This window comes from Argiope bruennichi, chromosome 3 (assembly GCF_947563725.1).
Source record: "Argiope bruennichi chromosome 3, qqArgBrue1.1, whole genome shotgun sequence".
Classification (NCBI taxonomy): domain Eukaryota; kingdom Metazoa; phylum Arthropoda; class Arachnida; order Araneae; family Araneidae; genus Argiope; species Argiope bruennichi.
Genome location: NC_079153.1, coordinates 18,019,058 through 18,032,991, shown reverse-complemented (window position 1 = coordinate 18,032,991; position 13,934 = coordinate 18,019,058).

Here is a 13,934-nt window from a genome sequence, read left to right as displayed (position 1 = left end):
TAAATTAGATATTTAAAAATTATTTAGCTTTTTGTGAAAATATTTCTTAATGATTGTTTGAACATAGGTGAAACTTTTGAAAAAAGCCTGAAAAGTATGTGATATATATTTATTTTCAGTCTTCTTTATGTACCAGCTGGTTCTCTAGAGATATTGATTGTGTCTACATTAATTCCTTTAAATTTCGCATACATAATTTGTTGTTTCTGATGTACCTAATAAAGAATTTTTAAATATCAAATTGTAATGAAAACTGTGCTATTTTAATATCTTTGTGGTACGGTTCTTGGTCTGCCCCACGACGATCTGCCTATCCGAAACGGTGTAGGACCTTGAAGGTCGTCGGGGAGAGGACCATTATTTATTTATTGAGAAGCTTACAATTATCGCCAAAATATGGGTTTTAATTAAAGATATAAATTATAGTTCAATTGAAAAAATGAAATATTTAAATGAAATAGTAAGCAAACTCATTCTGGATTTAAGAGACTAAACTGAAAATTACTTAGAGAAAGCAGTAACACACATGAACATAAAAATAATATCACAATGTCAAAAAGAGGGAAGATATATTATACTGTACAGTAACATCAAACAACGTACCAATACCTAAAATATCAAGTGAACCTATTATATAAAGTGAGTAATAAATGAAGGACATAAATACAAAGTGAAAATACATTTCAGATTTAAAATGACAAAGACTTAAAAAAAGCACCACTAGAAAGGTAAATCATGAATATGAGCAGAAACGTACAAGAAAATTTCACAACTATAATCCTACATAAAAAAAACAACTAGAAGTTATGCCAGAATAATTATATAAGTAAAGTATAAATTGAAACAAGACTGCAAACAACCCAGGGCCCACCCCATCATCCCAGGCTCCTCTGAATTTCTTCATAAATATCTCTCGATATTTCATAAGTCTTCCCCATTATCCTCAGCGAAGCCTCGTTCCTGAATATACTAAGAAACCAGTGAGGTTTGGATTCCTTAGAGGGGCAGGTGAGGTGATATGAACTGGTGAGTGTACATTCAAAACTGAAGTGGTCAGACCCCCGCAGATTCAGCACGGACGATTTATTATATACAATCTATGTAAATAAAAAGGAAAAGGACCATGCCCATACAAAAAATAATAAATATTTATTATGTGTTAATAAATTAAAATCAGCTTTCTGACTCTTACGGTTTTGTTTGAGCTATTCCAGTATCGTTGTCATTTATCCAAAACAATTTTTTAAAATTTGGTCTTTAAATAGGAATAACAGGCTGGAATTGCAATTATTTCTTCTTCGGTTGTTTCAGGCTTGGCATGATGGTCGGCCAACTCATTACTCGGGATATCGGCATGTGCTTTCACTCGGGATAAGTCTACCAACTCTTCTCCTTAATCATGTTTCATTTAATATCATTAATAAATTTCGAATTATATTTATTTCTCTTTAAAATTTCTATTGATGAAAAGTTATCAGTAAAAATGTCAATATTGACACAGTTTACCAAAGCCCAGCTGGCAAATTGAATGCCAAATATCAGAAAAATTAATTGCCATCATCTCAGCCTTGAAAACATAATTATAAGAAGCTGTCTTTAAACAATGAACTCTAATTAGTTTATTATTTTTAAAAATGCACACTACAGCCCCAACCTTTTTTTCAATACCTGTTCTGTCTAGTATATGCATGAAACTTCCTCAAATAGTTCAAACCACGTACCGTTAAAAACTTAAGTGTCTGGATAATGTATTTAAAAACTTAAGTGTCTGGATAATGTATTTCTAATTGCTCGTTGTCTTTTGTTGCAATGTAAATTCATTTTTCTTATTTCTCATATAAATTGCAGAGATAATTAATAGAGTCTTTCGTAGCTTTCAATAATGAAAGAGTCATGCAATTAAATATTTAACTAAATTATGACAATGACTTGTTCTGTGCAATAATAATAATAATTGTTAAAAATTATGGAAAAAAAGTAATAAAGTTAAAAGTTTTTATAAGTTATTAATATTCAGAATAATATTTACCAGCAATTAAACTGGTATCGTAGAAATTTTTTTTAAATCCAAAATGATGTAATTACAATTTTATATCAATAATACTTTCCAGATTTCCCATTTAAAAAACTCCAAAACATCGAAAAAACTCCAAAACATTTTTAATTAATCGAAATTTTAAAAAAAGGTCACTCTAAAGGCATATTCATACACTCACAGGCATATATGCCACATTTGGGAGTCCTAGAATAAACAGCTCGACTTATAGAGCACCAACACTCAGACACAAGTTATGATTTAATTATTCAGATAATAATTTGTAAAATAGATACTACAAAATGTATCTTGGTGACAGGTACTTCATATGTCATATACTTCGTCTATCCCTGAAGGATTAAGTCCTGAAATGTGATATATGTCAAGTGGCTGGAAATTTATTCGCTCTAATGGCGTAATTCTGGCAGTCCATTGCTGTTCATTGGTGGTTCACAAAATTAATAACTATCATTTCCGCAATCCTGTACCAATCTTTCCTTCTCTTTTAATATCTACATATATAAGAATCTACCTCACAGCAATGCCTTTTGTAGTTAAAAATCATGGTTTTTTTAATTAAAACCATCACCCTGTTACCATAGCCGAATAAACAGGGATTATTGTGACTGGCTGTCATGCTCATTAACTATCCAAATTTTTGCATAAGAAAGCAACAGCCAACAAAAGTTCAAAGAATCTTCAAACTGTTGGTAAAAAACTAGAAATCTTTTCCATCATTTCTTTTTATGTTCTTTTTTTTTAATTTAAAGGGCATTGTCACATGGTGTTAAAATTATTATCCATGATGAGTCTTCCTCTGATTTCATTGAGTTCGACGCATGCTGTTATATAGGGCTGGACTCAGACTATTTCCCCACATTATGTAATATTGCCTCTTTCCGAATTTGTAGAAGTATTCAGTAAATCTTCCTCGTCCCGATATAATTTGCACTATTATCGAAGAAAATATTCTTTTAATAATTTTTGGTTCCGATATGAATTTATATGTCATGCTTCCTTTGAACAACCATTATCCATCTATCCTGCCACCTCTACATAGTCTTCTGTTTTCTAATTTCTTTCTTCATCTAGCAATCATGTTCTAGTGCATAATTTTTTAAATAAATTTCGATAATTTTTTAGAGCCAATGTCATTCCATAGGATAATAACGTATATGTTATCGTATTCCAATAGATAAATGATTTCCAAGCTACTAAACTGGTAAAATAGCCCTGACAGTTATAGGCATTAGATTATAAGTGCAGCGTTATTCCATAAGCTAACATAATTATTATCGAAATGTTTTTGTTGAAAAACATATGAGCTTTTTGAATTTTTTGCCAGCCATCTAGTTCTTTTGAGATATTTCAACAGGTTTTTAAATCTTTGAAAACATTCTCGACAATAATTAAAATTTTCATTGTTTCTCGATGCAAACCATGCAATTTATTCTCTAAAAGCTTACAAATCTATTATTTAGAATTTTCGTTACAAGTGTTCAACAATTGTAATAGAAAAAAGATAATTCGATTAATTTTTCCAATATTTGAAAAATTGGGATTAAAATAAATAAAAATACATTAAAAAATTGTCGTCATACTATAACATTAAATTTAGAACAATTAATGAAAACATTTACTTTTATACTCTTTTGCATAAAACTTTATCATTTCAGTCATTCCCTCAGATTAGTAGAGTTGAGATATTTTACCTTTAATAACAATCATTATTTTCTAAAGTTTTCCATCCAAAATTGCAATAGATTGACTCAGCTTGTGAAGTAAGATTAGAGAAAACTTTTCTCTTTTGTAAAAAAAAAAATGTCGAAAGAAAACGTTTTTTTCGTGAAATGAAAAAAGCTGTTTTCTTAAGTTTTTAGAGTTTGATCATTTCTTGATTTCTCGTCTATATCAATCACTAAAGAAGAGAAACAAAACAAAAATTTTCCCCTTTTCCCTCCGATCCTTTTTCGGGGATTTATCTCTCGAGAATTAACTGTCAATAATATAAAATAAAATTACATTGTAAAAGAATTATATTTTTATTCTGCTCTAAAAACAGAAAAGTCATTTTACACAGAATGTGGCAATAATTACAAATTCATTTTAAATTTGTATAACGCAGAATTAATGTTTCTCAACTAAATCAATCTCATTGGATTGAAGTGTTTCACTAATTTGGAAAGATACAGCAAGGTTTATTTATTTCTTTATCATGAAATAATTTATATTCATATCTTCTAAATCCATATGTCTTATACACATATGAAAATATATTTTAAAATGTTTATATTAAATTTTAATTATCTGAAAGATATTAAAATAGCAGACTACCTCTAAATTGCATCTATAATAGAAAAGAATTTAGCTCGTAATTTAATCAGAAAAAGCAGACATATCATTAAAAAATGTATATATTAAAACAAGCCGATCTTTTCTATTATCTCTGTCTTTATTATTATTCCAGGGTTCTCATCTTTTCTTTGTTGTAATTTATCTGTGATAAAATTACTCGATACATAAAAAAAAAAAATGTGCAGGTAATAAACAAAATTTTGCTTTTGCTTTCAACAATGAAGAAATAAATACTAATTTGCTTTCAACAATAAAATGTGTTATTGAAAATTATACAATGTGTATGTGTGTGTGTGTGTGTGTGAAAAACATATTTTGTAGCATATGCGGGGCCACGTAGAAGTCACTTTTGAATTTTTAATTTCGGTTTATTCCATCCGGCATTCATATTATGTACTAGAAGCAATGATGGAACTAGCGTCCGTTTACATCGCTATTAAAGTGCAAAAGAGACAGAAATTTTTCTCTTAGTGATTTTATATTGAGATTTTGATAGGGATTTCTTTGATACTTGTCGATTTAAGTAAGGGAAATATAGGTATCTTTAAAATAATGTGCTAAGCTTTAAAGATTTTCATCCCTTCCATCCACAGTGTTACAACTTGATGAATTTACAATTTTCTGGAGAGCGTGTTGGATTAGTTAAATAAAAATGTAGGAATTGGATCAGGAAATTAAATTCGATCAAAAGACATAAAGATATCATTACGTATATATATAATAGGAAATTCAAGGAAAATTTGCCTGAAAATTAAACTTATGTATTTAGAACCACAATTTTCTTATACTTCATTCAAATAAGATGTTTTAAAAGACAATATTAAGAATTGTTTATTTTAAAATGTATAAAATTCGTTTTTGTGCATTAATAACATAAAAAGTTATTAAGAGAAAATGTCAAAATCTTTTTAATTTTGAATTAATAAAAATTTCAAACAAAATCGTTCCGATATGCACAACACTTTCCTCGAAAAAAATTTTCATTTCCATAGCCAAATTTGATAGTTTTACTACAGAACGTGGGGCCTATGGAACACCAACACAAGCGCACAAAGACACGCCTTTATTTTTAGGAGAGATTCATAATACATTATGTTATTCAATATGTATAAATTCGTGTAACATTGCATCGAATTTAAACGTCCGTCAATCAGAAGAAACGTGACCAAGAATCGAATGCACTTCATTACCCTTCCGTTCTAGAATTTTAACTGTTCTCAACCTGCAGGGACCCTATCATAAGAAATATTGAATGGTTTCGAAGAAGATTAAAAATATAAAAATTAATAATAATTGTTAGAACCCAATAAAGAATAATTAAAATTATACCTTAAAACGATAGTGATAATGTGTCACCTTTCTAAATGAGAAAACATGCTAAAATAATAACTAACTTTTTACTCACTAACTTTTATTTTATCAATGATTAGTGGTTTTCTTTATACTAGTCTGTATTTTTTATTTTTCTAACGAGTAGAAACATAAGAATTTGTTCCATAGCGAGCAATAGCCAAATTTGGCAACCTTACCAAACTATTAACCTATGTTAACCCTTTTTTTAAATATACAATGAATAAGAAAGTTACCACATAAGATTTAATCCTATAGCTGACGTCATCATACGTCATTTCTTTATATGTCCAGAATGAAAAGAAAGGCGAAAATCATAGCATCATCTTACTTTTCAATATTTAAGATTTTAAAACTTAAAATGAGTTTCTTCTAGAAAGAGGAAATGTTCTCTCACTATTCGAAAGAAAGAAAAAAAAAACGCAATATTTTCGTGGTAAAAGATTTAGTTGAAAGAAAAATTCTTTTTAGAATGAACTTGTTTCAGATGTGCAAATTTTTAACTTCTATATGAACAGGGAATTAGAATTTTTGCCTTTCAGTAAAAAATATTTTCCAATAAAATCTCCATTTTTAAAGCCAATGTGTATAATTATTGTGGAATGCAAATATCAGGAAAATGAATTAAAAATTATTGTAATTTTCTTTCACAGAGGCTGGTCATTTGTAATTGATGATTGAAATTTATTTTCTGATGAAAATAATATTAAAGAATTATCACAAGAAAAATATAGTTATTAAAAAACACATTATAAATTTATGAACCTAAATATATCTTAAAAGAATAATAAACAAATTAATATTTCTAAATTTTAAGAATTTCTATTGTATTGCATTTTATAGGTATTTATAATTTATTGTCTTTTTATTGCACTGTATTCTTTAGCAAAGTTCACAGAAAATAAGCTTACATCTAAATCATGTTCAGTTGGTTTATTTTTCTTCGCGCTAAATATGATTTGTTTCACCATCGTATTATTCATTTAATATTCATCAAAACAGTTATAAGATTTTTTTTTCTTTTCATAGTTATTTATTGAATACTGATGTATTAGTCAAACTTTCCTAAATTTTTAAATCACTAAAAATGCCGATTCATAATTCTAAAAAAATCATTATTCTATTAAATTAGTGCTGATACTATTTTTATAGTTATCTAGAAATTGCTGTGTGTTCAAGATTTTTTAAATAAGTTTTCCAAGAAATTCGGAATTATGAAAATTAAGTTACTTTCTTCATTCATTAGATACAAGAAACAAAACAAATCTCAATTTCTTTCTCTTTTTATCGCTTAATTCTAGTGAAAACGATGCTTTTTTTTACAGCACATGCTGCAAACGATATTCCTTGCCGATCATTTCGGAAATAATGATTTGAGTGAATTATATTTTCTTCTTCGGAGTTGCACTACTTCTTGAAGGTGCAATGAAGGTTCACAATTCCTCTAACTTATCTTTCTTTTATTTATTTTCTTGTATAAAGTATACAAAAGAAAGAATTAAGATCAACAAAAATTCGAACTCGAGATTTTGATGTATTTTCAAATCTTTCTTCCATTTTTGCTTTCTCGCATGCAGTATACATAGAGAAAATATTATGATCGTCGAAGATCTCGAGATTTTGAAGTATTTTCAAGTCTCTCTGATTCCGAAAAACACTTTTGGGGAATTATATCTGTCTGCCTACGAAAGAGTTAACAAAAATCCTCTTTGAGAAAGGCCAATGGAATTTGATATATGAACTTTACATCAAATTTGTGAGTTTCTATCAAAATTTGAACAAACTCCTGTTAAATTTATAATCCTGTAAATTAAGTATGTCTATCTGGTTGTTTGTTTACAACTGAACGTTATAATTATCAAACATAAAGAACTAGAAAGATAAATTCTGGTGAATAGGTTTGTCATTTTAAATATTGGACTTTATCAAATTTGGAATCAAATCCATCAAGAAATTACTGTTTATCGGTCTGTGTTTTTGCGCGCTTGCAAAGGTGATGTTTCAAAAACGCATTGACTTAAATAAATAAAATTTAGTATGTGATCTTATGACTATAAATACAGTTCTGTGTCAAATTTTGATGGTCGATTGGGTAAAAGCGCACAAAGTACATCTTATCTTTCTGGTACTTAGGAATTAAACGACCAGTAATTTATCGCCAACAGAAATTGTCAAAACTCGTAACCCAGACTCACTACAAAGTTCAATATTTCATAACTATTGTTTGAGAGCGCCATGCAGTTAATACACTTGTAACGGTACATAACTGACTGTCCTGTGTGGTGCCGTAAAAATTAAAATGTGAGGAATCACATGGTTCATCGGTTTCCCAAGGTTCATAATTTAACACGCAATGGGAAAGTGGATAACACCTTTATCAGAGAAAATGTGTGAAAGATTAGGGAAGATCACCGTCGCTAGTTTATTAAGTTGAAACTCCAACTTTCAATCAATCAAAGTGTGTGATCAATAAAGTGTATGATTAGGAAATTGATTTGAAATTACGAAGAGTGAATTATGCACTCCTATTCAAAGAGTTACATAAGACAAAATTTCTATATAGAATATAGTTGAATTTCTAAAGAATGTTCCTATTTGCATTTATAATTAGTTTCTCTAAATTCTGAAATAAAAATATATCTGTCCATGTTGTAGAAAAAAGAGAGATACTTTGTTTTTGCACAAATAAAGGCAAGAGAAACGAATTGTTGCGCAATTTATTAACAGTAAAGAATCATCCAAGTTTAAAGATTATGCATAAACAAAATAAAAGTTGTCTTACCTTTCCACTAATATTACATTTCTCCGCGGCAAATTTATCTACGTCTATATTTCTAATCACGAAGTATACCAAAGTGTCAAAAATTGAGTTCCTATTATAATACTGTAGTTGCAAACATAAAGTATCTAAAATTATAGTACACATGACTTCAGACTTGGGGCAAAAACGAAATAGCAAAATTAGAAAAATTTGAGGCGAAACAACTTCGTAAATAATGTCCTTCTTCTAGATATTCTAAACAATAAATAAAGGTAAATTTGGCGATCATTGTATGTAAGGTAAAGTTAGCCATATTTATCCATATTAGCCTCCATATATTTGGCGTATCGTCGCCAAATTTGGTTGTTAAAACCAGTAAACCTAACTATCTAGTCCCTCTCTCAATATTACCTTTTTCTCAAATATGGCGCCATTTGGGATTTGTATAGAACTAATTATAAGTTTCTCCAACTTAGTTCGAAATTTTATCTTTTCTCCCGTCTAACTTTCTTGTGCTAAATTTAGAATCTCTCATTAAATTACCAAGAAGTTTTCTGGTAAAATTATTCCACTATTTTTTTAAAAAGATTTGATAGTCTGTCGGCATCAGTATTCATTTCTCCGTATTCTAATTCTTGTAACCTCCTATTAAATCATTTCAGTAAAACTATTTGGTAGAAAATAGGATTATGGGTGGAAACTTTAGATGAATATTTGAAAAGAAACTAAAAAAAAGAATTCTATATAGAAGAATACTATCTACGTTTATTAATGAGATTACATTACATATTTTTTATTAATGGGTTTCTTGGCACGAATAAAAATTTCATTACGCAGAAATAAATAAATTCTTCCAAAAATTCTACATGTTTCTGTCGGTTTGTTAATTTTGATGATAGCTCACAATAATTATTTCATACATAATATCAATACTCTATCCGATAAAAAGTTTTTAAATTGTTTTAAGACGAATTCTTTTAGTCCAGTTATGCCTGCATTAAAAATCACTCACTTTCAGAAATAAAAACTTGTTTTCACAATATTTTTACAGAAAAAAAAACTATTTCTTCTGTTACAAAGTTGCTTTTGAAATCTTATTGAAATCTATAGTTTTTACAGGTTTAATTTTACTTTTTGTTTGCATTTCTTCTCGCAACCCCTCCCCCCAATTCGAATTTTTTGTGTGTGTAGTTTATTTTATTTTTTATTTTTTTCTTTTAAAACTAAAAATCCTTAATAGTTTTTATAAAAGTGCCAAGTATGTATTTTGCGTATGCATTAATCGTCTTTCTTTCATACATGGTGACAATATATACTTTTTAGTCTATTTTAAGAGCGGCGTACTCTATTTTCACCAAAAAGTAACACTTTCAAAAAATATAGATCTTGTTGGCTGAGGAGAAGAAATCTGCATCGATTTTTTTTTCTGAATAAATAGCTCTTTACTTTTAGATTTTTTAAAGAGATTTTAAAACTGCAAAGAAGTCTCATGACTAAAATATAGATGTAGCTAGCATTAAAAATATATTCAAGATCTTCTTGAGATAGACATCTAAACCTTGCATTAATGTCACATTTTTATATCTTCTTCTTTTGCGCTAAAATCGAAATATATTTTACATTTATTCCACAGTTTACAATATGATATAAAGTGCAAAGAATTTTTTTTTTAATTAATACTGAATCTTCATAAAAATTATAATTATTTGCTGAAAATTTGTTTCTACATCACTTCACTTTTTCTAATTATTGTTGTTAATTTCCAAAGGTCCGTCAAATCATGTTGTAATAAACAATGTATTACTAGACAATCGATAAAAGTGCGTGCTTTTTTCATTTATAAGTTTATTTGAAAGAACTGTGGCAAATATCAAAGTTAAATGTACGAAGAACATAAAAATGTAATTAAAAAAACCCAATGAAGAACAAACTAAAGTTGCTTTGCTTTAAATAGAGAATAGTTCAATTATTTTTAGTGACTACATTGGAGAATAATTGTCTAATATTAATTGCTGTAAATATTTGGTGAATGATAGATTAGCCGAGGAGATTGAATTCTTCTTTCTTCTGCTTGCTCAATCTCTCAACTAGCCTTAAGATTTTTTTAATGATTTTTTTTTTTAAGTTTCAAGAGCACATCTTGCAAAAATTTACGAAGTTAATGACCTAAAACAATAAATCACTATAACAGTTTATAGCGTAACAACTGAAATTCTTAGCAGTACTTGACTTAAGGCTCAATATCGACTAAATATTGGTACGAAAACTATTAGGTTTTTATGCGTTGAACGAAGTATGAAAGATTTGTGAATGGTTAATGACTCTTCGTTCGACTAGAAAGCGCAGGCAGTAAAAATACAGCCGAAGCTTACACAAAGATAGCACTTCGAAATTTCAACAGCATACACCCAAAAGTCAAGACCATTTTCAATAACCGTAATGATAAATGTTTTGAGGGTAACTATGAATAATACTCCAAGAAAAAGTTCATTTCTGGAGTAATCACTTCTTTTTCTATATATTCACAATAAGATATATTTAAATTTTTTAAAAGGATTCTCGAATCTCGGCTTCTAATAGAGGTATCACCATAATTCTTGTATTTTCTAGAACATTTATTTTTGTTACCAAATCTATCACAATGAATGGATGTCATTCATCTAACATCCATTAAAAGTATCCGTAAATCTTTGTTCCTTGTAATGAATTTAAATAGGGAGAAATTTTACAGATCATTAAAAAAAATCTTTGTTATTGTTTTTTATTTTTTTGACAATTATTTTATAAATATTTTAAGTTATATTCTCATATATAAAGTATCGAACGTTCCAGGTAATGAATATGAAACTCTTTTAAATTCCTTTTCATGAAAAATCATAAAACGTGTAAAAATATTATAACCCTGTCCTTCGAATGTTCAGTGTTTGAACTCCTTAATAATTCTTGCTTATCCTAAATATTATTCAAAACAATGAATTCAAAGGTGACAAAAATATGAAGTATACGATATTCAATCAAAATAAGAAACCTTTCAAAACACTTTCGAGAAGAACGGTAAATAGCATGATATTGTGATTTAAAGTCACATTTAATAATGCTTCTTTATTTACCCAATTATTTGATATTAAAATTTTTTGGAATTAAATCTTTCTAATTAAATTGCCACGTTTCAGAATTCCAGTGTGATTCAGCTGTGAATGCTGTTGAATGGGTTGCTTTATTACTAATCGAGGTATAATATTTAATTTTTAATCCAATATAAATTGGTATATGATAGGAAGAGATTTGGCATTATATTTTTTATTGTTTGGAAGCAATAAACTTATTTCTCAAGAAATTAATATATTAAATTTGTATATAGAATTATTAATCAGAGTCCTATTACTCATATTTTTATAAAATATTTTTGGTACATTAACTTTTTCAACAATACTCATTCATTATTCTGTACTCAAAGCTTACCAAGTTGTGGAAATTTGGATCTTAATATTTTCAGTTAATATGAAGAGAAAGACGTGCTTCGAAACTAAACTAAAGATGAGAATAGAAATGGTCAAAATTACCTAAAGGAAGATTTTCGAAGCATCATAACTCGGTCAGTTTCACCACAGAAAAAATAACTCTTTTTGATGGAAATTTTGCTGCATCAGAATTATTTACCTGAATCCGTCTAAAAAACTTTGACATCAAATTTATCAAACAATTATTTATTGACTCGTATAACATAAAATATAATAAGAATTATGTTATTTCAAATATTTTTTGCAAATGGATATAAATACCTCTTTCTAACGATTTAGAAATTAGCTATTGTGCCACGATTAAAGTGGACAACCAGTATAGCAAAATGAATATCTGAAAGTGAATCTGTTTCCACATGTATTATATTATTTCATGTGATACTATTATATGTGTTATATTTCAATCTGCTTATACATGTATTATTCTATACGTGTTATATGTATTATATCCGACAGATACTCAAATTTGCTGCAAAAATAGACTTTAATGGTTTCGATGGAGACTTTTTATTTCTAGAAATGAACGAATAGCTTCTGAAATAAAACGTTTTTTCGGTTATTTTTTTTAAAAAATAAGCCCTACATTATTTTCACTTTGGCAATAACTAAAAGTTAGTCAAACATTTATTCAATAATAAATTATAATTTGATTTAAATATTTCAAATATTTGCAAGAATTTTCATACTAATACAGAGTGCAAGACAATTTTAAATCATATAAATAAATTGGACATATAAAAAAGTTTACGAGTAAGAGACATAGATTAATAAATTTTATAGGCAATTTTTTTTGAATCAGAAAATTTTTTTGAACACAAATACATGCACATAAGTGGGAAAAAAATACAGTTTTAAAAAATTAAATTTTAGTAATCGTCTGCTGATTTTATATTTATTCATTTATTTGTTTTTTTGAAAATTCTAAAAATATCAGAAAGTCTATCGTTCTTAAGAAATGAATGAAGGAATGAAGTGCTCGTTTGTCTTTAAAAATTATAATCCTCATTCAAACATTACAAGCACGCTCAACGGATGCTGGCATTCGATGCTTTTATATGAAGAATTTCTAAATCGTGTTTCCACTAATGGAAAGGAGGGGCGAATATGTTTTAACTCTCCTTAATATATGGAAATAAGCCGATTTGACGTTGTAAACATATTTTTACAACGTCAAATAACTTTCAGACTAGATTGTTATGCAATAGTTAAGTGCTGTGTAGTGCAATATTTTAAAGACTGATGAATAAGGCAGAAATTGATGTTGAGGAAGTTGTATTGGGTGGGCATGAACTCGAAATATTGGGGTTTGTTGCCGAGTAACAAGACTACTAGACAAAAAGGATCACCATGGCCCGGAAGTTGTTATCTGGCTTATAAGTTTCACCACAATGTCACTGGAGAAAAATATACCATTTTTAGTGAGTAATTTGTAAATTTATCTTATAGCTTTAAACAAGCAATTCCGGGATTTACATAAATTTATTTATTCCGTGTATCTCGGAATCGGTTCTAACGATTCGGATCAAATTATTTATTTAGATAATACTTTGCTTTTTAAGTTTATCTATATAGGTGTCTTTCCTGGAAAAACGTGATTTTACACACTCGCACACACACATTTTTTATATATAACAAACTGTTAGAACAACTATATTCAACTTCCGCTTCGAAGTATGAGCAGTATAGGGAGCAGAAAAACATGCATGATGCTGTATTGCGGCTCCTCGGTTCAAGTCGTGCTTTTTGCTTTAATTTTTTATATGTTTATTTATATTTCATATTTTTATATCTATCTGTATAGGTTTCTTTCTGATAAAAACGCAGAATTTTACACACACACACACAAAAAAAAAAAAAAAATTATAACGAACTATTAGAGTCTTTTTCTATCTGCTCTCATGCTGACAATGTC